Source organism: Tenrec ecaudatus, chromosome 18 (genome assembly GCF_050624435.1).
Source record: "Tenrec ecaudatus isolate mTenEca1 chromosome 18, mTenEca1.hap1, whole genome shotgun sequence".
Taxonomy (NCBI): Eukaryota; Metazoa; Chordata; class Mammalia; order Afrosoricida; family Tenrecidae; genus Tenrec; species Tenrec ecaudatus.
In genome coordinates this window covers 39,860,572-39,887,741 of record NC_134547.1, presented here as the reverse complement: position 1 = coordinate 39,887,741, position 27,170 = coordinate 39,860,572, and the positions used below count along the sequence as shown (strand labels likewise).

The window sequence follows — 27,170 nt, the reverse complement described above, 5'->3', positions numbered from 1 at the left end:
CAGTAACAACAAATTTCTGTATAAAAAAAGTATAAAACTTTTTAGGAGAGGAGATGGGTCAGTCAGTGTGCGAGGTAGTACCGATGAAGAACACAGCTTTCCCCCAGATCCTGGATGCTTCCTCCCCCCAACTACCATGATCCGAATTCTACCTTGCAGGGCTGGATAGGGCAGAGGTTGTACACTGGTGCATATGGGAGCTGGAGGCACAGGGAATCCAGGGTGGATGATACCTTTAGGACCAGGGGTGTGAGGGGCGATACTGGGAAAGTGGAGGGTGAGTGGGTTGGAAAAGGGGAACTGATTACAAGGATCCACATGTGACCTCCTCCCTGGGAGATGGATGGCAGAGGAGGCGGGGAAGGGAGACTCCAGATAGGGCAAGATATGACTAAATAACAATCTATAAATTATCAAGGGCTCATGAGGGAGGAGGGAGCGGGGAGGGAGGGGGGAAAAAAAGAGGACCTGATGCAAAGGGCTTAAGTGGAAAGCAAATGCTTTGAAAACGATTAGGGCAAAGAATGCACGGATATGCTTTATTCAATTGATGTATGTATATTTATGGATTGTGATAAGAGTTGTATGAGCCCCTAATAAAATGTAAAAAAAAAAAAAAGAACCACCTTTCTGATCAAATTCTGGTGTGAAGATAATTCCTTCAGGTACTGTAAATTATTTCTAAAGCAAGCCAGATCAGCAAGGAACTATGCATTTGTAGTATATTTTATTGATTAGAGGATTGTTTTCACATTTTTGTATGATGACTTTACCCAATACTAAAGGATTGTATGAGATTAAAGCCATGAAACAGCAATATGTGCACAGAAGTTGAGATTTCACTGACAGGCATGCATGTCTCCCCCTCTGTCAGGCTCATCCAAGTACCTGCCTGAATTTTCCTAGATTGATTTTTATCTTTGCACAGTGTGAAGTGTTTAACCAGCTTTGCTTTTCCTCTTTGCAGAAAGCTTAGAGCCAAAGTCAAAAATAAAATATACAGAATACCCCCCGCCCCAAAAAAAGAATGAACGGATGTGCTTTATACAATTGATGTATGTATATGTATGGATTGTGATAAGAGTTGTATGAGCCCCTAATTTAAAAAAAAAGTACACCACCGAAATAATTCAGGTTTTAAAAAATAATTTTTGGCCTTTAAGAGAAGATCTACACTAGCAAAGGAAATGTGACCCTTTCAAGATTTACATTAATTTTATAATATTCATCATGGAGAAAAACGGCAAAAATATGGCCCTTGGCAATGAAAAAGAACCTCCACTTCCCACCTATCAGCTGGGCCAAATGGGGGTCATGCAGGACTTCCACACCCTCAAAACAAGAGGCAACATGGAAGCTTCAAGTCAGGGTAAGCAATGACCCACTGCTGACACCTCAGCTCAGCACTGTCCCCTACAGGCCAGGTAAGCATCTGTTCAGGAGTTAGAACTGCTGCCTGAAGGATACCTGTCCCAGCCTACGATACGCCTGAGACCAACTCCAACATCTACATTCCAGTTTTTATAACGGGAACTCAGAGCAAACCATGCCATCTTTTTAGTTACCAATTTCATACTTCTATGAAGGCACTGTCAAAGTTCTATTCAAATTACTGTCAATATTACCCCAAAAACATTTTTAAATGATTTAACTATATCCAGTTTTGATAACTGTAGCCCACAGGTAGCCTAAGGGATTTTACTCAATGTAGTTGTCTCTATGGAATTTTTATAACTTGCTACAATACTCAAAAGCAAACTGGTTGGATGTTGGTGGAAAAGCCACAGAACTGTAACAGTCTTTTCTTATTTGCCTGACTGTTAGGGAGTGAAAAGCTAGGTCCTACTGTCCAGTAAGTCAACAGAGATATCCTGAGACTGAGCTAAGTCCTAATGAAGCTTATTGTCCTGGTTTGCTTGCTCATGGTCAACAACTGTTTACTGTGGCTATCCTGAAACCTGAGTTAATATAAAACAGCTGTACATGACTCTCCAAAGTATAAATTCCAAAAGAAAATATATTTTTCTATGAATTCTTATTTCTAACAGGATGCCGTCAAGACAGCGTGTTTTATTGTTGATCCCCTATAGTTGATGACACATTCTAATAAACTTTTTCCCCCCTAACTTGGAGTTGGTGAGTTGGCTGTGCTGCTCCAGCATATACACCCTTATTAATAGTAATACAATGGTGAGAAAGTATAAATTAGCACAGCCTCTCTGGAAGTTACACTAGTAAATAATAAATATTTTATAAATAATTTAAACCACCCTGCTTCTTTCCATCCTCCAGAAATATTTCCATGCAGGAACAAGACTACAGCACAAGGGTGTTCACAGCAGTATTTTTTGGAATACAGTGATACTTCAGTTGTTGTATTCAATTTGTTCCAAATTCATGTTTGAACACCGAAACATTCAAGGATAGAACATATTTTTCCCGTGAGAAATAATGGAAAACCAAATAATTGGGACTGAGGTCTAAAAATTACACTTATAAATTCACTTCCAGGACACAAAGTTAACAGCCCTAGGTAGTGAAAATACCCCCTAAAACATCAAAGCACAATACAGTAAAAATTAACTTATTTCATTATGTTCTGTTGTTTAAGCATCCATGATTTTTTTGTATAGTCTCTCCCCACCCCCGCCCCCTTCTTTTGGTGTCTATACAAGATAGGCAGGATAAGCAATTCCAAGGAGGCAGTGACTGGACCAGCGGTTGGGGAAGGGGCGCATGGGAGGGGAGCAGTGAGCCAACAACAACAGGGACAGAGGATTAGCAAGGGTTCTAAAATTGATGTGTTTGATCAGCTGAAATATATTCAAGAGAAATTACTGAGAGGTGAAGATGGGTAAACATGATAGTGGGTCAGGAGGAAAGAAAAAAGAAAAAGAGGAAAGTAAAAATTATATATATAAATATATAGATAGGTGTATTGGTGTGTGAATGTGTATATACATGTATGTGTGTAGATAGATAGATAGATAGATAGATAGATAGATAGATAGATAGATAGATAGATAGAAATACAAGGAAACTTATGGACTTTGGCCCTCTACGTAAATCTTTGGGTATAAGTATCAGAAGTTCAAAAACAAGCAATCAAATTGACATGAAGGAGCATGGACAAAGTGGACACCAAAAACCCACCTACAAGATAATTGGACAGTCCCTTACAGAGGGCCACATGGAAGTGATGACATATCCAGGATGCGGTATAGCACTGATGAAACACATAACCATCTTCTAGTTTTAATATTTCCTCCCCTTACTATCACAGACTTTGTTTCACCTCATTAATCATCTTAGACCTGCATATGTTCATTTGCATAATTAAGTAGGTTGGCTGTATGAAAGCCAAGATAGATAACCCTTCAGAAACAGTAACAGGAGTAATGATTCCCTGAAGGTATGAGAAACAGAGGATGGAACAGGGGATGGAGGGGAGGGGAAGGGCTGATAGCAAGGATGACTATATAACCCCACTAAAGGGGAATGAATAACAGAATTGTAGGTGAATGGATACATTGGATGATGTAAGATACAGCAAAATAGTAATATAAAACAACAAGGATTCTTGGGGGTGGGGGGAATAAAGAGGAGCTGCTATCAAAGAGTCCAAGAAGAATGTTTTGAAACTGATGGTGGCTTCAATTGTACAATTATGCTTGATTTAACTGAATTATGAATTGTTATAATATCTGTAGGAGCTCCCACTAAAGTGATTTAAAAAACAACAACCCAAAACTGGCTTTTCAACATGGTACACTTAACAAGGGGTTCCACTTTAAAACCCCCCACTCGCGTTTCCATACAACCAGAGTGAGCCTATCTTTCATAGTCTTGTGGCCTGGCAAGGCCTTGTCCTCTTTCGTAATGAAGGTCCTAGTGGGCATTTCTTTCCAAAAGAAGGCTAGTTTCATAGCAGTTGAACACTTACTGGGGAGCGAAATCCTCACCCTCTAAGTATTCAGCAAATTCAGACACCAAGTTACCAGTGTTGCCTTTATTTGCACTCACTCCTTCCTCGTGCCTCACCGCACTCTGTACACCTGTTCTCTCAGCACTCGCTTAAATCGTTATGGAGCCTTTTAGCCTTCCTGCATGTCACTGTTTTTGATAAGCCATCGCCATCAAGTTCTTCCTGGTTCATCTAAATGAACAGTAATTGTTCAATCTCTTCGATGGTTTGGGTTCTTTTTTTGTGGTTAACGTTTCCCACTTTTTAAAAGATTAGCTACTTCAATCACACACCCATACAGACTTAGCCATGTTGTATCCAGCCACCAAATCAGACAAATGGCAACCTGATTCAAATTTTGCAATGATTTCTTTCTTTAATTCTGCCATAGTTGTCATACATTTCCTCTTAGCATTACTGCTGGTATCACTAACTTTCTTTGGAGCATGGTTATGCTATTTTATGCAAATAAAGCACAAAAAAAGTAAAAAGGCAAATGTTGTAATGCACTAACACAGGAGCATGTTATCTGAGGGAAAGCAGTGCTTTGTATCCGATGTGAGATGCAAACATGATTCATACAGGTTTTCCCAAGTCTCATTGTTTGTTTCTCAAGTAAAGTTCCAAAAACCAAGCACATCTTTTTCTGATTTTGCTGTTTGCTTATTGGAAAAGTTTGAGCTTGGCATCCTTCAACAACCCAAGTATTATACTGAGAAATGTAGAAACGGCCTCAATATCCATCAGTGGGATCCAATTAGATAATGGTCTACTCACTCCACAGAATAATATGGCTCATTTAATAGCTGAGGCAAAGCTATGTGAACTAATATAGTGCTCAGTTTAAAAGAAAAAGTATATGTGTTTAACATAATTCACTTTGTGTGTATTAATGGGTAATAACAGTTGGTTCTGATTCTAGAACAAATGATCTGGAAGGAGGCAATAAGCTGTAACAACAGTACCGTGAGAAGGGCTTTGTCTCCATGCAGGGTATGACTGCAGAGTTGGGAGGACTTTTCACTCTCTATCTTTCTGTACTATAATGATCTTTAAACCACTACCATGGATTTGTCCGTTTTATTAAATACTTGGGGAGGTTACTGGCCATTTGTATTGTTTACATTTTCAGGACAATCTATTCTATAAAAATCTGTGTACATGTATATATTTTCCCCCATATAAAAGGTTTATATACTACATTGTTAACAATGATTAAATCTAGAGATTAAAATAACTTTAACAGGAAGGCTAACTTTATAACTATATATGCATACATAGATATTCATACACCTATGTAGTATGGCTTGTGAATATATATTTTAATTACCATTATACTAGCATGCTTTGATTTTATTATTTGATTCCTAGTAACGTAGAGAATATGCTCCATGTTTATTGAACATTGTAGTCTTTTTCTATTCAGTTCCATAGCCTTATGATAGAATTTACCATTAAAGCATATGAGCTGTACTTCCAGCAAGATCGATGTGCTGCATACACTCTCTACAACAGTAGTTCTCAACCCTTCCATACAGGTCCTCATGTTGTGGGGACCCAACCATAAAATGAATTTCATTGCTACTTCATAACTGTAACTTTGCTACTGTATGAATTGTCATGTAAATATCTGATATTGTTATCAATTGAACATAATTAAAGCATAGTGATTAATTACAAAAACAATATGTAATTATATATAGTGAAATATTTATTTCTAATTACAAATAAATGAAATTTTGTCTTGAAGCATGGTGTAGCATGGGTAACAGTCTTAATGTAACAACAGTAAACGACATTGCCACATTTTGCGACAGTATGTATAAAAAGCCAACATCAGTACAAAGGTTGAGATAGCCTCTTTCTCACCAGATCAGAAATTCTCGGGGCCGTCTTTGCAAGAGCACAATGAAGATCATCTTCCACAGCAAGTCGACTTCTGTATTTGACTTGATAACCAACAAGCTGGAAAACCCTGTTTCACAAAGATATGTTGCTGGAAATGGAAGGAGGCGGAGCAACACAGTTTCAGACAGAACAGGATGACCGCAAACACTTCTAACTGGCCTTGTAGAGAAATCAGTTCCCGCTGCATCGCTGTTAATAAGTTCAATGAACTCCTCTTGTGCTGTCTCAGGAACATCTTCAACTTTGACTGGGAACAGGCTGCTGGCAAGTGCAAATGGGGTGTCAGGTAGATTTGTAAAGTACAATGAAATTTCGTCTGCAAGCATGTGCAAGTGTTCTTTCACAAAAATTATCATCATAATTCTTTTGTCTGGTTCAATGTCATGCTCCTCAAAGAAAGCCGATGAGGTAAGCAACCTGTAAGTTATTTTTCATCCAATTTTTTTTTTTGCCAAAGCTGAAGTTTCATTTGGAATGATCGGATCTTTGCAGAAAAATCGAGGCATGTTGCATTTGATCCTTGCAGTGATAAGTTTAACTCATTCAAGATGACAAAGATGTCAACCAAGTAAGCTATTTTCTGCAGTTCACTTCTATCGCTGGAAAGTGCTTCGACCTGCGGTCTTGCTTTCTGTGAAAAAACTTTTACAGTTCATCACAAAGCTCAAAAACATGTTTTAAAACTTTTCCTCTCGACAACCATCTCACTTCCGTGTGAAACAGCAGAGTATCGCTGCACAGTTGCAAAATCAGTCGATGCTTTAAAGTGCTCACCTCTACAAAACTGACACAACTTAGGACGCTTTCCATTACTTCTTGTAACTCTGTGGCAGTGTCTTCATTGCTAATATTTGCCGATAAATCATACAGTGAGTTCCAATGACTTTTGGTGACTCATTCAGTACCAAACGTTGAAATCCAGATCGACATCCTAGCACAGCTGGAGCACCATTTGTGCAAACACTACAAACCTTTTCCCAAGAGATCTTATGCTCTTTCAGAAATGAGCCAACTGTGTCAAATACATCACGTGCAGTAGTTGTCGTTTCAAGAGGGTTGCAAAAAAGAAACTCATCTTTAAAGTCACCATCATCAATATACCTCACAAAAACCAGTACCTGTGAACAATTTGCAAAGTCTGTAGATTCATCAAGCTGGATGCTAAATACTGGAAGTGAAGCAGATTTGATTTCCTGGATGACCTGCTCAAGAATATCGCAGACATGCCATCTCTTCTTCGGCGGAGAGTGTCACTAGATAAGGAAATTGCACTCAATTTCGTAACAAATTCATCTCCGATCACAACTCGAACAATGTCTTTGGCCGCTGGCAACAGTAAATCCTCAGCAATGGAGTGAGGTCTCATAGCTCTGGTGATTCTGAGTGCCACCAAATATGAAGCTTCACCAGCTGCTACATTTTGTTTGTAGTACTTGCCACCAGTGTCAAGTCTGACTTTCTTGAGTCCATCTGCACGCTTCTAAAATAGTTGGTATGCTTGCCGGCAAAACTCAGATGCTTGCTATCAAAATGGTATTTTAGTTTGTTCGGCTTCATAGATCCGGCTGATAGAACTTCACAACAATAACACATTGAAGCTTCTCAATTTCTGCTGTAATTATTGAGGTAAAACCATACTGTAAAAAAATCCTCATTATATTTTCTTTTCTTAACATTCTTCTCTACATGATCCATTGTCATGGGATGGTTTGCTAATGAAAATAATATATAACAATAGCTTTAATAATACAAAAGATGATGCATGACATAGTGCAGTCAATACAGTTCATTAAAGTTTCCTATGATTTACCATTCTGTGTTGTTCTTTTTACATACCTGTTACTATCACAAGGGCGCAGTATTCACATCAACCAAAGCATTACTATAAAAAGACTTATGAGCATGCAGATTAAGTTCCCATGGTATACATTGTTTTTTGCAGTTGATGATTTTACAGTACATGATTTTATATTTACCCAGTAATTATAATTCATGAAGTATCATTTTACCTCCAATATTGCTGCTTTCAACACAGTAGCTGCTTTTAACAGAGTAGTTGCTTTCAACACAGCAGTTGCTTTCTACACAGTAGCTGATCTCTACACGTATGACTGGTCCACATAAGTACATTATGGCACCAACCCTGTCATACACACCTGTATTTGTATGGGGTGCATGTGATGAGGTTGGCGCGATGATGTATTATGCTGGGTACTCCTGTGAGCATATCTACATGTTGGCGAACAGGCTGCCTGGAGACAGACAGAGGAACAGTGTTTCAGTTCCCAAGACCATCAGAAATGTGTTTTCCAAAGGTCTTAGGTGACCCCTGTGAAGGGTCATTTGACTCCCAAAGGAGTCGTGACCCACAGGTTGAGAACTGCTGCTCTACAACAAAGACACTGGAATCACAGAAAAACAGATACAGATGATAATCCTGGATCCTTGAGCTTTAGAAGAAAGGATAGAAAAGTAGTTAGAATACTAACCTAATCAGACCAGGAGAGAGCATGATGTCAGACAAGCAACCCTGGGTGGGCAAGAGCCTCTTTCATAACCACCTCACTCCCAGTTATCCTCTGGGCCCGAAAGAGGTTCTTTTCCAGGAACAAGTGCCATGGCCACCTAGAACCTATACAACTTCCCGATGAAGCCCCTAACCTAACCAGCTAGTCTATCAGGGGCGAGACGCTTCTCACCTCCTTACTCCTTCCTCGTTCCGTCTGGCAGAATGTCACATCCACAACAGTCCGGCCCTCCATACTATTCTTCTCTCTGGATTCTGCCTCCGCCCCAGTTTTCTCCTTTCTTTTCTATACTTTTCCCCATCTCAACTTCTATCCTTACTTTCTGTTTTCTTTTACTTTCATTTCCTATTTCTCCTTTTCCCTCCTTCTTTCTCATTTTTCTTCATTTCTCTTAATTATGTTTAATATTCTCTTTTCTTTTTCAGTTTTCCCTTTACTGGTTTTGTTTATTTCTTGTCCTTTGCGTGTTTTTAACCTTAATTTTACTTTCCCTTACTTTTAAGAAATTAAATTATGTTTTATTGCTGTTCTGTGCCTGCTTTTAGTGCTTGTTTTATATTACATTAAGGAGTACCCAAAAAACTGGAACCACGTGGGGCTTTCATAATACACATCTTCTCCACTAGGCGAGCACCTGAGCAACTCTCTCTGAGTTAGTGCACCCAGGACGCTACTAGGGAAGGTTCATGCTGGTCATAGTGAATTTTTTGGTAAAAGTAGTTTCACCCAAACCTCGTTTTTGGTAATGCAGCTGTGAAATTTTGCTTCCTGTTCAGGAAAAATGCCACAGAAACTGTTGTGGTGTTGAGTACAGCTTACAAGGACAGCGCTATGGGAAAAACTCAAGTGTATGGTTGGTTTTCTTGTTTCAAAAAAGGTGAAATGTTGATTGATGGTAAGCCTTGTTTTGGACGTCCATCAACTTCCTGAACAGATGAAAATGTTGACTCGGTGAATTTGGAGTTCATTCCAAGTCAGACTGTTAAGCTTACTATTTTAGAATTTGTGAAAAGATTGCATAACAGTGTGTGACCAAAAAAGGCCTGATTTATGGTTAGATGGGGAATTGGTTTTCCCACCAGGAGAAAGCACCTGCTCACACAGCCATATGAGTACACCAGTTTTGGCAAAATAACAGCATGCCTCTCTTGCCCCACGCACCTCACTTACCTGACTTCTCTCTGTGCAACTTCTTTTTGTTCCTCAAATGCAGAGCAGTGAAGAGTAAAGATAAAATGAGGCATCCCCACCCCAGCCAGTACTGGGGCTTTGGGGCTCAGCTCAAGGGGAGTCCCTCTGGGACATGGGGGTACAGTGTGTGGGGTGACCCTTTGCTGGGCATGCCTAAACAGTAGGGTACACTGGGCCCCTCTAGGGTTTCCTGTATGGGCTCCAATAAATTTATTCCCTTTTGCTTAAAAAAAAAAAAAAGACAAAATGAGGGAGGTGGTCAGCCATTCAAACAGGTGAGTTTGAAAAATGCTTCCAAAAATAGAATCACAGATTTGACAAATGTATTAAGTGTAATGAAGAGCCCTTAGAAGGTGATGAGGTTTTTTTGTTAAAAAAAAAAATTAAATTCATAGCTTTGAAAAAAATCCCATTTTTTTGAAGAGTGCCTCCTCATATTTGTCCTTTTGTGACTAATTTCAGTCATCATATCTTCCAGGATCATTCATATTATAAGGATGTGGTACAGACATAATCTCGTGTCAACTTGAAGATACAAAGTGTAGGGGTGGAGTCTATCCTGTCAATCAAGTCACATCCTGATTGTGCCTCCTTCTGGGTGTGACCTTCTCATAAGGAGGATCTTAAGAACCCCTCCCCTCTCTCGCTCTCTCTGCCTTCACTTTCCTGCTGGCAAGCCATGCTGGTACCTCCCAGAACTCTGGAGATGTGCCCACCACCATTGGATCCACGGGACTTTGCCCCTACCAGCCTGTGATCATCCTGTGTTCTGCATCATTGCATGCGGCTGTGTGAGTCTAGGAGCTATGGAGTTGAGATGCACTGGCTTGAGATGTTTTCTTGATATAAATGTCTCTCTCATAAATATATGAGTGTCTCTGGATTTTTTCTCTAGTCAACCCTACCTAACACAAAGGGGTTTTGTAGATTCATAATTATTCTTTAAAGTTCTGTAGTATGCCATTGTATGTATGTACAAAAGTGTATTCATCCTCGCACTAAATAGCATATAGTGTCCATCTTCTGGTATTGTGAATAGTTTTCAGATGAACATGGGTGTGCATATATCTATGTAATGGCTCTTAGTTCTCTAGCACATATACCAAGGAGACAGATTGCTGACTCATATGTTTCAATTTCCAGTTTTTTGAGAAAGCTCCATACCCCTTTTCCACAGAAATTACCCATTTACAATCCTCTACCAGTGTATGAGGGTTCCAATATCTCCACATACTTACTGCATTGGTTATGTTTTATCTTTTTGAACTTTGCTATTAATGCTGGGATAAAATGATACCTCATTTTTAGTTTGAGTGCAACTCATTTCTTCATGTTTGTTAGTGCCTTGGATGTCTTCTTCAGTCATGTGCTCCACCTTTTAAAAATTTGATTATTTGCCTTTTTCTTCTTGAAGTGCTAAACTTTTTATATGTCCTTTGTCCAACATGTCATTGCCCAAAATTTTATGCACTCTGGGCATTTGCTTTCTAGTCTTTTAGTAAAATCTATCTTCCTTCTTCCTTCCCTTCCCTTCTTTATTCTTCCTTTTTATTGTGATTTAGGTAGGGGTTTACAGTTCATCATTTTTCTTTATTCAACAATTTAAACAACTTATCAAACTTCCCAATAGCTTGCCCCGCCCCTTCTTCCTCCCCCATTTTCTCACGTGTGTAGAATATTATCTCCCCCTTTACCCTAGTTTTCCCTCTTGTCTATTGCCTCCCCTCCCTCCCGACCCTGGCAATCATCAATCTATTTCTTTTGGTATAAAAAAGCTTTGTCTTGTGTTTTTTCTTTCATAGCAAGGTTTAATGGAATTATCCATCCTTTTGGGGCTGGCTAACTTCATTCAGCACAATGTGCTCCAAATCCATCCATGTCATGAGGTGCTTCACAGTGTCGTCATTATTCTTAGTGATACATCGTATTTCCATTGTGCGTATGTACCAGTTTATCCATTCTTTAACTGATGGGCATTTACATTGCTTTCATGTTCTTGCTATTAACAGTGACTAGTTTCATGATGAACATGTATGCTTCTACACCTATGGTCCTTGTTTATTTGGGGCATATGCCAAGCGGAGGGATTGCTAGGTCACGTGGTATCTGTAAACCCAGTTATTTGAGGAGGTGGTTGTGCAGTTCTTTTGTCCCCACAGCAGTGTCGGGGGGTTGCCATCGCTCGACAACCTCTCCAGCACTTGTCAGTTTCTGTGTCATGGCTGTTGTCGTTTAACTTTGCTACCAGTGCCAGTGGGAGGTGGGAGCTCACGGTCTTGATATATATCTCTCAGGCGGCTCGTGATTGTATTTCTTCATGTTTGTTGGCTGCTTGCATGTATTATTTGGTGAAGTATCTGTTCATGTCCTCTGCCTTTTAACTGGATTAGAGATGTTGAAACTTTCTATAGATTTTAGAGATTAGTCCCTTGTCTGGTTTATCAATGTCAGAATTGTTTCCCAGTCGGTAGGCTCTCTTTTACTTGTCTGATGAGATCTTTTAATGCCCATAACTGTATTACTTACAGGAGGTCCCAGAAATCTATTTTGCATTTTGCTGTTGTTGTGTGTGTTTCATTATATCTGACTGTGTTTATGCCATGCATTTGGGGACTTAAATTTGTCCCTGTTTCAATCAACTTTCTAATTCTGGTGTTTACATTTAAGTCTTTGATCCGCCTTGTTTTTTTTTTTGCATATGGAAGGTTATGTATATGATTTGTATATGGTCCTGCTTCAATCTTTTGCAAATGGAAATCCAATTCTGCCAGCACCATTTGTTGAAGAGATTATCTTTTCCCTATTTAATATATTCAGCCCTCTGTCAAAATCAGTCGCCTCTGTCGAATCAGGTGGATGGATTTATTCTGTGCTTTCTATTCTGTTTTGTTCCACTGGCCTCTGTATCTACCACTCTACTATTACAAGGCTCTTTGTTTGTTTTTTTTCTATAAAGAATAATGCTAGGATCTGGATCAAAAATGTGTTATATTTAAGCTTTGCTTTGGGTAGGATTGACATTTTCAAATTGTTAAATCTTACTCTGGATAAACATGAGATAGTCTTTTATTTATGTAGATCTCTTTTGGGATCATGTAGTAGTGTTATAGATTCCTTTATACAAGTGTTTCTCTGCATCTAGGCTTGTTCCTAAGCATTTCAGCTTTGTGCATGGCTATTGTAAATGGTATTGCTTTCCTGATTCTCTTTTCAGAGCTCTCAATGTGTAGACAGGAATCCAATGGAATTTTGTATATTAAGTTTATTTGTATATTTTTATTAATTATTTTATTGGGGGACTCTTGCAAATCTTATAACAATCCATCATTCAATTGCATTAAGCACATTTGTACATATGTTGCCATCAACACTTCCAAAACCTTTTCTTTCTACTTGACCCCTTCATATCAGCTCTTCTTTTTTTCGCCTCCCCCACCCCACCTTCCCACCCTCATGAATGACCATCCTGTCATTCTGCCAAAACTTTCAATTATTTCTATTTTTCTTGTCCAAATCTTGGAGCTTTCTACATATAGATATCATCTACAGAGTTTTACTTCTTCTTTGCCAATTTAAATGCCTTTGATATCTTCTTGATCTCCTAATATCTGTAAAACTTCCAGCACGATAATGAGTAAGACTGGTGATAAAGGGCATTCTTGTCTGGTTCCCATTTGCAAGGTTAATGCTTCCAGTTTCTCCCCTTTGAGTGATATGTTGGACACTCACCTTTTTATTATGTAATTCTTTTATTGCGCTAAGGAATGTCTCTTCTCCTATTTTGCTGGGAGGTTTATCAGCACTAGGTGATGGATTTTGTCATGCTCTTTTCGGCATCAAGTGATATGACCAAGTAGCTCCTTTCCATTGTTTTATGTATATGGTGAATTTTTTTTTAAATCAGGAAGTTCAATTTTTATTTGGTGGGTACAAGTGAGGCAGCACAGGACTCCCAAGGTCTTCATGGATGCACGGCCGCCACTTATCCAGTGGGCCATGGTTAGGGATGTGTTTAACTCCACAGCCACCGGGGATGAGGCACTTCTCAGTCACCATATCCTCAAACTCATCAGTATTAAACTTGGTGAAGCCCCACTTCTTGGAGATGAGGATCTTCTGGCGCCCAGGGAACTTGAACTTGGCCCTGCGTAAGGCCTCAATCACATGTTCCTTGTTTTGGAGCTTGGTGTCACAGACATGATAAGCTGGCCAATGTGGACTCTAGCCACCAGGCCTTGAGGTTTCCCCAAAGCACCTCGCATCCCAGTTTGGAGTCTAATTTAGGAAGAGCAGATATTAGTCAGGCCAGAGGCATCGAAAAGCAGCAAAGAATTGTCTCCAAGGTCCCTTAGGGCAGTCTGTACACACCAACAGGCTGCATACACTACCGAGGAGGCTTGCTGTTTGCAGCCATTGCACACCGGCCCCCACAAGGAGGAGGACGGTCGGCTTAATTGGCTGCTAAATTGCTTTTCTAATGTTGACCCATCCTTGTATACCTGGCATGGATCCCACTTGAATTTTAATATATTTGTGTATATTTTGTTGGATTCTATTGGCTAAGGTTTTGTTGAGAATTTTTGCTTCTATGTTCACAAGTTATCAGTCTATAATTTTTATACTGGTAATATCTTTGCTTGATTTGCATATCGGGGTTATGCTTGCTTCATAAAATGAATTTAGAGTTTGATACCCTTTTCTCTATTCTGGAACTTTGTGTAGAATTGGTGTCAACTCTTCCCTGAATGCTTTGCAGAACTCCCTGGGGAGATCATTAGGTATTGGACTTATTTTTGGTAGAGGAGAGTTTTTTAATGGCTTGATCTATTTCTTCTTCTGTTAGGAGTTTATTGAGGTTTTCTACATCAGTCTGTGCTGATTTGACAGTATGTTTCCAGAAATGTGTCCAGTTCTTCTAGGTTTTCAAACTTGTTGAGGTACAGTACTTCATGGCACTGTTATTGTCTTTTCCATTTCAGTTGGTTTTGTTGTGATGTCACTCTTTCATTTTCTTATTTGATATGCTTTTCCTCTACATTGTTGTCTTGTTAATTTTTTCTATTATTTTGTTTCCTGATTCACTTACTTCTGCTTTATTATTTATTGTCTTCTGGTAGCTGAAGGTTTATTTTGCTGCTCTTGTTCAATTATTGAAGATGTTAAGGTAATGATCTTTGTTCATTCTTTTTTGATGTGTGATTTAGCTGCTATAAATTGCCCTCTGAGTACTGCTTTTGCAGCGTTGCAAAGATTTTGGTTTGTTGTAATTTTGTTCTAGTTCGTTTCAGGAATTTTACAAATTTCATTCCTTATTTCTACAGTTACCTAGTAGTTTTAAGGTATTCTGCAATTTCTTTATTTGTTTTTGTTTGTTTTTTTAATCATTTTCTTAGGGGCTCATACATTTGCTCTCCACTTAAGCCCCTGGCATCAGGTCCTCATTTTTCCCCTTCCTCCCCGCTCCCCATTCCCTCATGAGCCCTTGATAATTTATAAATTATTTTGTCATATCTTGCCCTGTCTGACATCTCCCTTTGCCCACTTTTCTGTTGTCCGTCCCCCAGGGAGGAGGTCACATGTAGATCCTTGAAATTGGTTCCGCCTTTCCAACTCACTCTCCCTCTACCCTCTCAGTATTGCCACTCACACCACTGATCCTGAGGGGATCATCCACCCAGGATTCCCTGTGTTTCCAATTCCTATCTGTACCAGTGTACATCCTCTGGTCTAGTAAGACTTTCAAGGAAGAATATGGATCATGATAGTGGGGGTGGGGGTGGGGAGAGGAAGCATTTAGGAACTAGAGGAAAGTTGTATTTTTCATCGCTGTTACATCGCACCCTGTCTGGCTCGTCTTCTCCCAGAGACCCCTCTGCAAGGGGATGTCCAGTGGCCTATAAATGGGCTTTGGGTCTCCACTCTGCACTCCCCCCATCATTCACTATGGTAAGATTTTTTTATTCTGATGATGCCTTATACCCGATCCTTTCAACACCTCGTGATTGCACAGGCTGGTGTGCTTCTTCCATGTGGGCTTTGTTGCTTCTGAGCTAGAAGGCCACTTGTTTACCTTCAAGCCTTTAAGACCCCAGATACTACCTTTTGATAGCCAGGCACCATCAGCTTTCTTCGCCACATTTGCTTATGCACCCATTTGTCTTCAGTGATCGTATCATGGAGGTGTGCTCCCAATGAGATGATTTTTTTGTTCTTTGATGCCTGATAACTGATCCATTCAGCACCTTGTGATCACACAGGCTGGTGTGTTCTACATGGCCTTTGTTGCTTCTGAGCTAGATGGCCGCTTGTTTACCCTCAAGCTTTTAGGACCCCAGACACTATATCTTGTGATAGCCGGGCACCATCAGCTTTCTTCATCACATTAAGGTACTGTGCAATTTCAATGTATTTTTTCCCTTAATCTTCCTATTCTGATCTCAAGAAATGGTTTTTAAATCTGTAAAAACTTGCTTGTGGCTGAATAAATGGTATATTCTGGATAATGTTCCATGTGCACTGGAAAAGAATGTACAATGAGCTGTTATGGGAAGGAATGTTCTGTACAAGTCTGATTTCGTTCTTCTGTGTCTTTCTTAGAGTCTTTCCAGTTGTCCTGTCCTTCCTTGAAAGTGGTATATTGAAGTCTCTTACTAGTCTATTGCAGTGTATCTACTTCTCTTGTCAACTTAGCTATAAGAGTTATTTTATTTAAAAAATAGAGTTATTTTATTTTGAAGGTTTTTTGTTGGGTACACAAATATTTATTATGATTATAATATCTTATTGCTCAAATTGTCCTTTAATCATTATGTTTATTCTATGTCTCAAAGCCTTGGTGGCATATATGGTTATGTGTTGAGCTGCTAACCAGAAGGTCAGCACCACCTCATGGGAGAAAAATGAGGTTTTTAGTCCCATAAAGAGTTACAGTCTCAGAAACCCAGGCAGTTGTACCTTGTTCTATAGCAGCGGTTCTCAACCTTCCTAATGCCGCAACCCTTTCATACAATTCCTCATGTGTGGTGACCCCAAACCATAAAATTATTTTTGTTGCTACTTCATAACTGTAATTTGCTATTGTTATGAATCAGGTGACTCATGTGAAAGGGTCATTCGACCCTCAAAGGGGTCCTAACACACAGGTTGAGAACCGCTGTGTACAGGGTTGTTATGAGTTGGAACTGACTCAATGACAGTGAGTTTGGGAATTCTGTTTGTTTTGTCTCGAATGAAGAATTTAGCCTTGAAGTCTATTTTATTAAAAGATATTAGTCTTGGCATGCCTACTTAAAAAAAATTGGTCCAAGTTTGAAATATTTCCTTCCATCCTTTCACTTTTATTCTCGTTTTGTCTTTGTGTCCAAGATGTGTTTCTTATAACCAGTAGACTAATGTGTACTACTTTCTTATCCATTCTGTTACTCTTTCCTCCTGACTGGTGTATTTAATCCATTTACATGTGGTGTTGTGATCAATAGCTATGAATTTATTGTTGTCAATTTGCTTTGTAGACTTTTTATCATGTTTCTGAAAATTTGCCCATTTCTTCTAAGTTTTCAAATTTCCTGGTATACAGTTATTCATGGTATTCTGTTATCATCCTTTTTATTTCCATTAGTTCTATCATTATATCTACTTCATTTTTTGTTTTGCATCTGCTCCTTTTTTCTAGTTTATTTTTAACATTTTCAACCATTATACACTTTATATCTCATACACTTCAATAGTTCAATTACATTCATAAGAGTGGTGCAGCCATCAATACAATCAATTCTCTTCTTTCTTGCACTCCTTGTTATTAGCTCCCCACTTCCTGCCAGCTTGCTTTGTCTTATCCCTTTGAACCTATTGATCCAGTTGTTTTCTCTATAGGTTTACCTAATCTGGGTTTCATATACAGAAAATCATACACCAAGACAGAATACAATCCAACAACAATGAAATGAAACTAAGAAAACCCTCAATTGATTGGGTCAAGGGCAATATCAAAGACTATGCTGTCATATTGTAGTAGATACAATTGCAGTAATCCATCCTACAATGTAACAAAGCCTTTTCTATGTCTGGTTCATAATCAGAGGGGATTCACCAGAAGCTTAATCTTCATGGGAGACTCCGCAAAGGGTTTTGGATTTTCACTGTCATCTGCAGCCTTCTGAAACCAAGGGTTCAGAATTTAAGCTCTTATACCACTCACTCCTCAGGTTTGGATTTTATTATATGCAATCCTTGGATCATGAATGCTGGTGTGCTTCCATACGGAATTAGCTGATGCCTCATTTTGATGGTTCTTGTTTTATGATCTGTAAGAATCCATATGCTATTTTTTTCTGATAGCCTGGATTTCTCTTTCTTTACTGCAGTCTACTTCATCTTTTCTTTTTTATATTTGCCAGGGATTTGTCAATTTTATTTCAAAGGACGTAAATATTATTTTTAACTACTTATCAAGTAGTTTTTATGACATTTTTTAAGAAGGTCTTCTGGCTCTGTATTTTGGTCACATGCTTGAGCCACTTTGTCTTATTTCTTTATGTGAACTGAAATTGTTGTTCTGTTTTTGTATTTGTATTTAATTGATGATTATATGTTGGTGTTCTTAGACATTCACCATCTGTATTGGACCGGGTTCTCTAGAGAGACAAACCAGATTGCTAGTAATTATATATAAATATATTTATAAATATAGATATATAGTTCAAGAAATGAACTGTTAAATTATATACAGATAGATAATACATGAAATTAACAGTTAAATTATAAAGCAGTGATACACTAGCAGTCCTTTAAGGCTTGAGAGCTGCCAGTTACCAGTCCCCTTCTGTAGAGAGAGCTGGGATATATATACCCAGGCAGCAAACAGCAAGGCAGGTCCCCAACTGTCATCAACTGTCAGTCCCCAGCTCCAAAGATGAACATTCCAATCGTGTGGGCTAAAAGGGACCTCAACTTACAGCGACACAGTCCACAGGCTAGGCATCCCACAGGTAGTGTACCCCCTTTAAACTGAGGCACAGAACAACCAAGGCGAGGCTCACCGAGCCATTTATCCCTCTGCCCTTCAGTTAATCCTACTTGTGTTTATCGGCCAGGCTGGCACAATAAACTATAGCACCATCTAGCTCCTCGCAGGTCTGTTAAAGAATGTGAGAGTGCACAGAGTTCTCTGTTCGGTTCATGCGGCACAACTGAGGACAGGCACACTGGTTTTGACTGCTGTCTCTTGATGACCAGCGGGCACAGGAGTGGTTACTGAGTTGGTGGGGTTGTAAGAAGTATAAATGCGGCTAGGCCATGGGCACATTGCTTTTTCATACTCGCTCACGAGTATGCATTTGTATTGTCAGTTCACTGTTTCAATCAAATGTCACTTTACAAAACTAAAGCGGGACAGTAGACAATTCATGGGTTTGTCTCTTCTCTCACTACTTTGCTCAGCTTCTTCTAGTTAGTATTCAATTCACTTCTCTGTCCTTTCCTCTGAAGTTCAGGTGTCTAGGATTATCATCGGCATCTGTTTCATTTGGATTTTTATGTATTTGCTGCAGAGGATCTGTGTAGTATATATCTGCTTGGTCTAACATCCTGCCAAAAGTACTCTAATAAAACTTTTTAAAATCGAAAACAAAATACATATGTATACGAACACATACAACAGAATAGATCAAGGCTTAGTATAAATAAAGAGTTCTTAAATCTTAGCAAGCAAAAGACAAAAATATCTTTTTTTTAAATGTATTAGGAAAACAACAAGCAATTGAAAAATAAAAGTCAATGAATGTGAACCCATGAAATATTATTTTCACTAATAAGAATGATCAAATCTTATTTTATATTAGTTTTGTTGTTCGTAATAATACATATTATTAGGAAAGATTTAGGGAAAACTGGGACTCACATATACTGTTGATTGTAAGGACAGCGTAACCTAATTTTTCTACAGAATAACTTGACAAAAGCTTTAAAATGTTCAAAAAAAAACCCCTTTCATGTTAAAGCTAATCGAGAGAGAGAGAGAGAGAGAGAACGAGAACCTCATCATGGCCCACCATGCCCTAGAGATGGTATCCCCACTTGGAGCAGCTGTAGAGCCAGCCCCACGATGACAATGATGAGACACGACATTCCCTCACTGACACATAGCCCTCCGGCGGACAGCACTGGAGACTGTGCAGAAAGTGTGCCTGGTCTGCCCTGCACACAGCAGTGAAACGTGAAGGGAGTGCAACAGGGCAGCAAGGGGAGCAAAGTAACAAAGTCCCTGAGGAATCCTAAAAATAGACTTCTGACTCAGGGGACAGGGCTTGGCGCCTCATCAAACCCGATTGGAAATCACTCATAAGGGTCCAGAGGGTGAGGATGATAGTGGAACAGGAGGAAGGTGAAAGAAAATACAGGAAAGAAGTAGGAGGCAAAAGTTATTTATAAAGGCATAGCTATAGACATATATATATTCAATTATAATGAAAAGGATAGAGGCCAATGTACATATAATTATATGTTAAGTACTAAGATAGCAGACAAACTTTGGGCCTCTACTTCAGGCCTCCCTAAACATAAGAACACTGTGTTTTAATAACCTGGTACTCTTTGATATTCACCTACCGGTCATGATTGCTGAAGACAAAATGGGTGCATAAGCAAATATGATGAAGAAAGTGGATGGTGCCGGCTATTGGCCAGCTATCAAAAGATACAGTAGAACCCCAGTACTCAACTGCATCAATACTCAAAAAGCAGCGACCAGTTGATTTTTATGGAAGGGGATTCCCCTTCCAAACATCCCCATACATCCTCTCCACATCTGTGTCCACAGATACAGATCCTCAGCAAGTTCAAGGTATGGGCTATACCGTAATTGTTAAAAACTTTTTTAATGTTGCTTTTCTTAATTAAATTATATTATTTAACTCTAAACTTATTTACTTTGAAATTTCTGTGCAATGGTTGGGGTAAAAACTTAGTGATTGAGAAAGATTAATCAGTTATTTCTTATGGGAAAAATTGATTCGGGACTCCACTGCATCGAATTCTAGCGTCTTCAAGGTCCAGGGTTCTACTGATAGTGTCTGGCAACTTAAAGGCTTGAAGTTAAACAAGCAACCATCTAGCAAGGAAGCAAATAAGTCCACATGGAAGAATCATTAGGTGTCAACAGAATCAAGTATCGAGTATCAAAAGATCCAAAACAATTACATAAATGTGAAAGAGGGTGGTTGGAGTGGAGACCCAAAGTCCACCTGTAGACAAATAGACATCCCCCCACTGAAGGGTTACAAGGAAGGGACAATTCAACTAAGGTGCTGTATAGCACTGACAAAATGCACATCAATCCTCTAGTTCCAGAATACTTCCTCCCTGGCACTACCATGACCCAGGTTCTACCTTACAAATCTGGCCAGACCAGACACATTGGTACAGATAAGACCTTTCAACACATGGGATTCAGGGCAGATAAAACCTTCAGGAACAATATTGGGAGTAGCAATATCATGAGGGTAGGGGGATAGTGAGGACAGGGGAGTAGAAAAGGTAACCCATCACAAGGTTGTATATATAGCCCACCCAAGGGAACGAATAACAGAAATGTGGGTGGAGGGAGACAACAGACAGTATAAGACAAAAAATAGCAACAACAATATATCATTGGTCAAGGATTCACGAGGGTGGGAAGATGGAGGGAGGGGAAAAAAGAGGAGCTCATACCAAGGGCTCAAGTAGAAAGAAAATGTTTGGGAAATGTTGAAGGTAACATATATACAGTGAGCTTAATAACAGTGAATGATGAATTATCATAAGATTTGTAAGAGCCCCGCCCCAATAAAATGATTGATAAAAAAAAATGTTTAAGGAAAACAAAGAAAGTATTTCTAAAAAGAGAGAATAGTTTACTCAATAATGGTGCTGAGACAATTGGATATCCACATACAAAAAAATCAAGTTGGACATCTACCTTATACCATAAAGGACAATTAGCTCAAAGTGGATCAAAGACCTAAGTATAAGAATCAAAACAATAAAACTTTTAAAAGAAAACCTCTGATACCAAGCCAATTTTGACTCATAGTGAAAAGATAGGTGTAAAGCATGATCTTAGATGAGGCAATTATTTTTTAGATATGGCAACCAAATCACAAGCAACAAAAGAATAAATGGACAAATTAAACTTTATAAAAATAAAAAGTCTTTCCTATTTCAAAAAGCACAATCAAGAAAGCAAAAGGTAATCTATAGGATGGGAAGACACCTATAAATTATCCACTGAGGGGGCTGCATGTGTGAGGAGCCGCCACAGGACATGCAGACGGTTTGTGGAGCCTGTTAGTGCCCCTGGCTGAGAGTCACCCTGACGACATGTCCACTATCTTTGCCCCCCAACACGTCTGAAGATTTACGTCGAGAATTTGGTTGCTATAGTCCTACAGTGGATGTGTATGTTCCACTTGATTCTACATGCGACATCCAAGAGGATTTGCTTATGTTCAATTTGAGGATGTTCGTGATGCCGAAGATGCTTTACATAATTTGGACAGAAAATTGACTTGTGGTCGTCAAATTGAAATCCAGTTTGCACAGGGAGATCGTAAGACACCAAATCAGATGAAGGTCAAGGAAGGAAGGAATGTATACAATTCTTCTTGCTATGATAGTTATGACAGATACAGGCATTCTCGAAGCCGAAGGTATGAAAGGAGGAAATCAAGAAGTCGGTCTTTTGATTACAACTACAGAAGACCGTATAGTCCTCGAAACAGTAGACCGGCTGGAAGACCACAACGTAGCAGAAGCCATTCCAACAATGACAGGCCAAACTGCAGCTGGAATACCCAGCACAGTCCCGCTCACTACACTTCAAGAAAGATCTGAGAAAGCGGCAAAAGAACCAAGGAAGGGCAGTTCAAGCGACCAGAGTGGGCGGAAGGTGCTGCAGTATGCACACTGTGTGAATATTTTGACTCTGCTCTGGGAAAATAAAAGAATGTTAATGAAAACTACATGGAATAATTGAAGTCCTTTCAAGTTTGAAACCAAACATTTTAGGACAAATAAAAGGAAATTCAACTTTGAAAAAAAAATTATCCACTGGGGGCTTCAAAAAGTTCATGGGGGAAAAAAACACATTATCTTTTAATTCCATTTTCCCGTCAAATTTTTTTTTTACATTTTATTAGGGGCTCATACAACTCTTATCACAATCCACACATATACATACATCAATTGTATAAAGCACATCCATACTTTTCCCTAATCACTTTCAAAGCATCTGCTCTCCACTTAAGCCCTCTGCATCAGGTCCTCTTTTTTTCCCCTCCCTCCCCGCTCCCCCCTCCCTCATGAGCCCTTGATAATCCACAGATTGTTATTTTGTCATATCTTGCCCTATCCAGAGTCTCCCTTCCCCCCTTCTCTGCCGTCCATTTCCCAGGGAGGAGGTCACATGTGGATCCTTGTAATCAGTTCCCCCTTTCCAACCCACACACCCTCCACTCTCCCAGCATCGCCTCTCACACCCCTGGTCCTTTTTTTTTTTTTGCATGATGCCTTATACCTGGTCCCTTTGGCACCTCGTGATCGCACTGGCTGGTGTGCTTCTTCCATGTGGGCTTTATTGCTTCTGAGCTAGATGGCCTCTTGTTCACCTTCAAGCCTTTAAGACCCCAGACACTATCTCTTTCAATAGCCGGGCACCATCAGCTTTCTTTGCCACATTTGCTTATGCACCCGTTTGTTTTCGGCGATCCTATCATGGAGGTGTGTAGCCCGTGATATGATTTTTTGTTCTCTGATGCCTGATAACCGATACCTTTAGGACCACGCGATCACACAGGTTGGTGTGTTCTTCCATGTGGGCTTTGTTGCTTCTGAGCTAGATGGCTGCTTGTTTATCTTCAAGCCTTTAAGACCCCAGTCACTATCTCTTTTGATATCTGGGCACTATCAGATTTCTTCACCACATTTACTTGTTCTCCCACTTTGGCTTCAGCAATTGTGTCGGGAGAGTGAGCATCATAGAGTGCAAATTTAATAAAAGAAAGTATTCATGCATTGAGGGAGTGCTTGAGTAGAGGCCCAAGGTCCTTACGTCACCTTAATACTAAACCTATAAATATAGACACATAGATCTATTTCCCCATCCTCATATATATATTTGCATGTACATGTCTTTGCCTAGACCTCCATAAATGCCCCTTGACTCCCAGCTCCTTCCTCCATCTCCCTTGACTTTCCGTCAACTTTTTTTTAAATCACTTTATTGAGGGCTCGTAAAACTCTTTTTTTTCTTGCCTCACCTTTATTTTTTTCCCTTTTAAAAAAAATCATTTTATTTGGGGCTTGTACAATTCTTATCACAATCCATACATCCATAAAATTGTGTCAAGAACATATGTACATTGTTGCCATCTCCATTCTCGAAACATTTGCCTTCTACTTGAGCCCTTAATATCTGCTGCTCATTTCCCCCCTCCCTCCTCACTCCCCAATTCTTCATGAACCCTTCATAACTCTTATCACACTCCATACAAACATCCATTGTGTCAAGCACATTTGTACATTTGTTGCATTTAAGAACTAGAGGAAAGTTGTATGTTTCATTGTTGCTACCCTGCACCCTGACTGGCTCATCTCCTCCCCGCGACCTCTTCTGTGAGGGTTTGTCCAGTTGCCTACAGAACTGGAAGAAGGGGAAAGGAGGCAGTAAGTACTAATGGGTATGAAGTTTCTTTTTGGGCTGATGAATATATTCGAAAATTAGATACCTGTGATGACTGCACAACTTTGTGACCATACTAAAAGCAATGAATTGTATTTTTATGAATTTTGTGGTGTGAATTTTATGATAATAGGAAAAAGGCATTAATCTTGGCTGAGGCAATGGCTCACTTAAACTTAAGTCTTTTATATAAAAACAAAAGGCGGGTTTTTCTGGGATGATGGCCACCAGTTAAGACGCATAGAAGGAAGGGAGATGTCAGACAGGGCAAGATATGACGAAATAACAATTTATAAATTACCAAGGGCTCATGAGAGAGGGGGAAGTGAGGAGAGTGGGGGGGGGGGAGAGGACCTAATGCCAAGGGCTTAAGTGAAGAGCAAATGCTTTGAAAATGAATGCACAGATGTGCTTTACACAATTGATATATGTATGGATTGTGATGAGTCATATGAGCCCCTAATAAAATGGTTTTTTTTTAAAAAGACACATAGAAGGACCTCTTTTAACAACAGAGAAAAACTCGATGAGAAGGATACTCAGGCTCCTTTGAAACCAGAGAACCACTTAAAGTTTAGTTGACCAATTTTCTGCAGTTCACAGTTTGTGGAACACGTAGGGGAGGGGAAGAAGGAACATAAGCTCACACGGAGAGTTGGGCAACTTCTGCTGGCTCCTACTGGCAGCCTTTATGTGCTTTCTCATTTAGAGCTGTCACTGCTCCTGTTGCCTCTTCACCATTGACCAGCAGGTGGGGCCAGTGCTACATGCTCGCCCCTACAACTACTCATACAAACTATGGGTCCTTACTGACGACGCCCATCATGGAGCACCTCTTCTGCTCTTTCTCCTCTGCTTCTTGCCACTGTTTTCTTTGGGGACCCATCAGGGATACCATACCATGTCAGTCACTCAGCAAGGAGGACTCCACCATCCAGTCAGCACCCCTGCCACCACTGCTGGCCCCTCTTCCACATAGCCAGCCACACAAATACACCACTGCTGATGCTGCACAGACTAACCAGTGGCACTGCCACACAATGTTGCCACTGAAGCAGCTGCCACTCCCAACCCCACAACTTATGAGAAATAGGAGCTCCCATGAGAGATCCCGTAGCATAACATTTATTGCTGCTCCCAGGTCCCTCCATAGCCTGCCTCTGTAGTTTCAGCTACAGCAGCCGAAGTGACTTGAGCACCAGCTGGGCATGGCAACTGATGCTGGTGCTTCAACATCCCACTGTACCCATCTGCAGTTCCTCCCAGGGAGAAGATAACCTGCAGTGTAGGACCGTAATCAAGGTTCCCCTCCCCAGAGAGAGCTGCTACCATGGCCATTGCAAAGGGAGTTCCAGCTGTAGAACTCATCCCTAGAGACCCTCGCTAACTGAAGACACACTATGCAAACACCAGCTCCACCACCCGAACACAGGCACTTCCTAGGCCCCTGACCTAGCACCAACAACTTTTGACACCACATGCCCATCCTAGTGCCCCAAGCCCACTCAAACCTACAACAGCAGCAAGATTCTTGAGCTGCAGTTAAGTCCTAAACCAAAGAACACTATCTCTTCTTTTTTCTCCTTTTTAATATCTTTAATTCAACTTATTTTTTAAAAATCTAAGTATACATTTTAATTTTTATTCGACCTTTTCCATTCCCCACTATCTCTTTTCCTCTGAAACTTATTTCTGTATCTATTAATTTTATTACCATCCTTAAAACATATTTTTTCATTATTGTTATGAAACTTATGGTCCTTCTTTAATGCCGCCCACCCAGTTCCTTTGCTTCTTTCTATCCTTGATTTTCTTTTCTGTCATTTTTGTTGTGGTTGTTGTTGTCTGGTTCCATTCCTACTAATCCTCCCCTGCAGCATTCAACAGAGTTAGCTATCCCCACACGGCCTAGAAGTCCACTCAGAAATAATAGCTACATGCAGAAACAGCAATTGCAGGATACACCATCCACACAAAAAAATCAAGGCACAAACAACTAAACAACCACATCCAAAGGATTACTCTAAAGAAACAACCAAGGAACTACCAGAAACAGAACCCAGGAGAATGGTGTTAAGAAACTTTCAATGGATTGAGGGAATAATTAAAAAACCGTGCCAAATAGAACTCCAGAAGATAAATAATATGATAGCAATGTTGGAAAACATGGGGAAAGAGCACAGTGATAAAGTTAAAGAAAATCAGAACACAAATTATGAGCTTGAATATAATTCTTTAGATTATAGTAGAAGAAACAATAAAAAATCAAAAGAATGTGAAAATCGTCTATGGATGATGTGAAGCACCATCAAATAAAACAACCTCTCATTGAAATCCTGGAGCAAGAAAAAAAATCTACAGAAAAAAATAGTACAAGAAGCCATGACAGAAAACTTCTCTAGCACTGTAAAGGAGGAAAAATAGTTATTATAAGGAGAAAAAAATAGCAATTCAAGAAGCTACGAGAACCACAACAAATTGGCTCCCAAAGTAAAACTACAACATAACCCACTCCAACTTCCAACATCAAAGAAAATAACAGAATCCTGAGAGCAGCTCGGAGAAAATGAACAGTCACCTACAAACAAAACCATTAAGAATACATTTGGGTGTCTCAGCTGAAACCATGTGGGCAAGAACATAATGGAGTGACATATAAAATCCAGACAGAGAAACTGCCAACCAAAAATCCTGTACCCAGTAAAACTACCCCTTGATATGAGAGTGAAATAAGTGTAATTCCAGAATAATTTGAGTAGAAATAAAAGGACTTTGTGAAAAACAAAACATAACAGCATTACAAAAAACACTAATGTAAACACACAGAGAATAAATAACAACAGATAAACGAGTGCAACGTGCAGGT

The 27,170-nt window shown here is 39.6% G+C and overlaps 1 protein-coding gene, 1 non-coding gene and 1 pseudogene across 3 annotated transcripts in view; 1 reads left to right on the top strand and 2 right to left on the bottom strand.

Moving 5' to 3' along the window:
- TENT4B (terminal nucleotidyltransferase 4B) overlaps positions 1-27,170 on the bottom strand; it is an 85,759-nt gene that overhangs the window by 38,012 nt on the left and 20,577 nt on the right. The gene's annotated exons all lie outside the window — the stretch shown is intronic.
- On the top strand, positions 1,231-22,458 carry LOC142432529 (uncharacterized; annotated as a pseudogene).
- On the bottom strand, positions 13,922-14,055 carry LOC142432899 (small nucleolar RNA SNORA70). Its single transcript, XR_012780993.1, has one exon. It is a non-coding gene; the product is annotated as a small nucleolar RNA SNORA70 (small nucleolar RNA).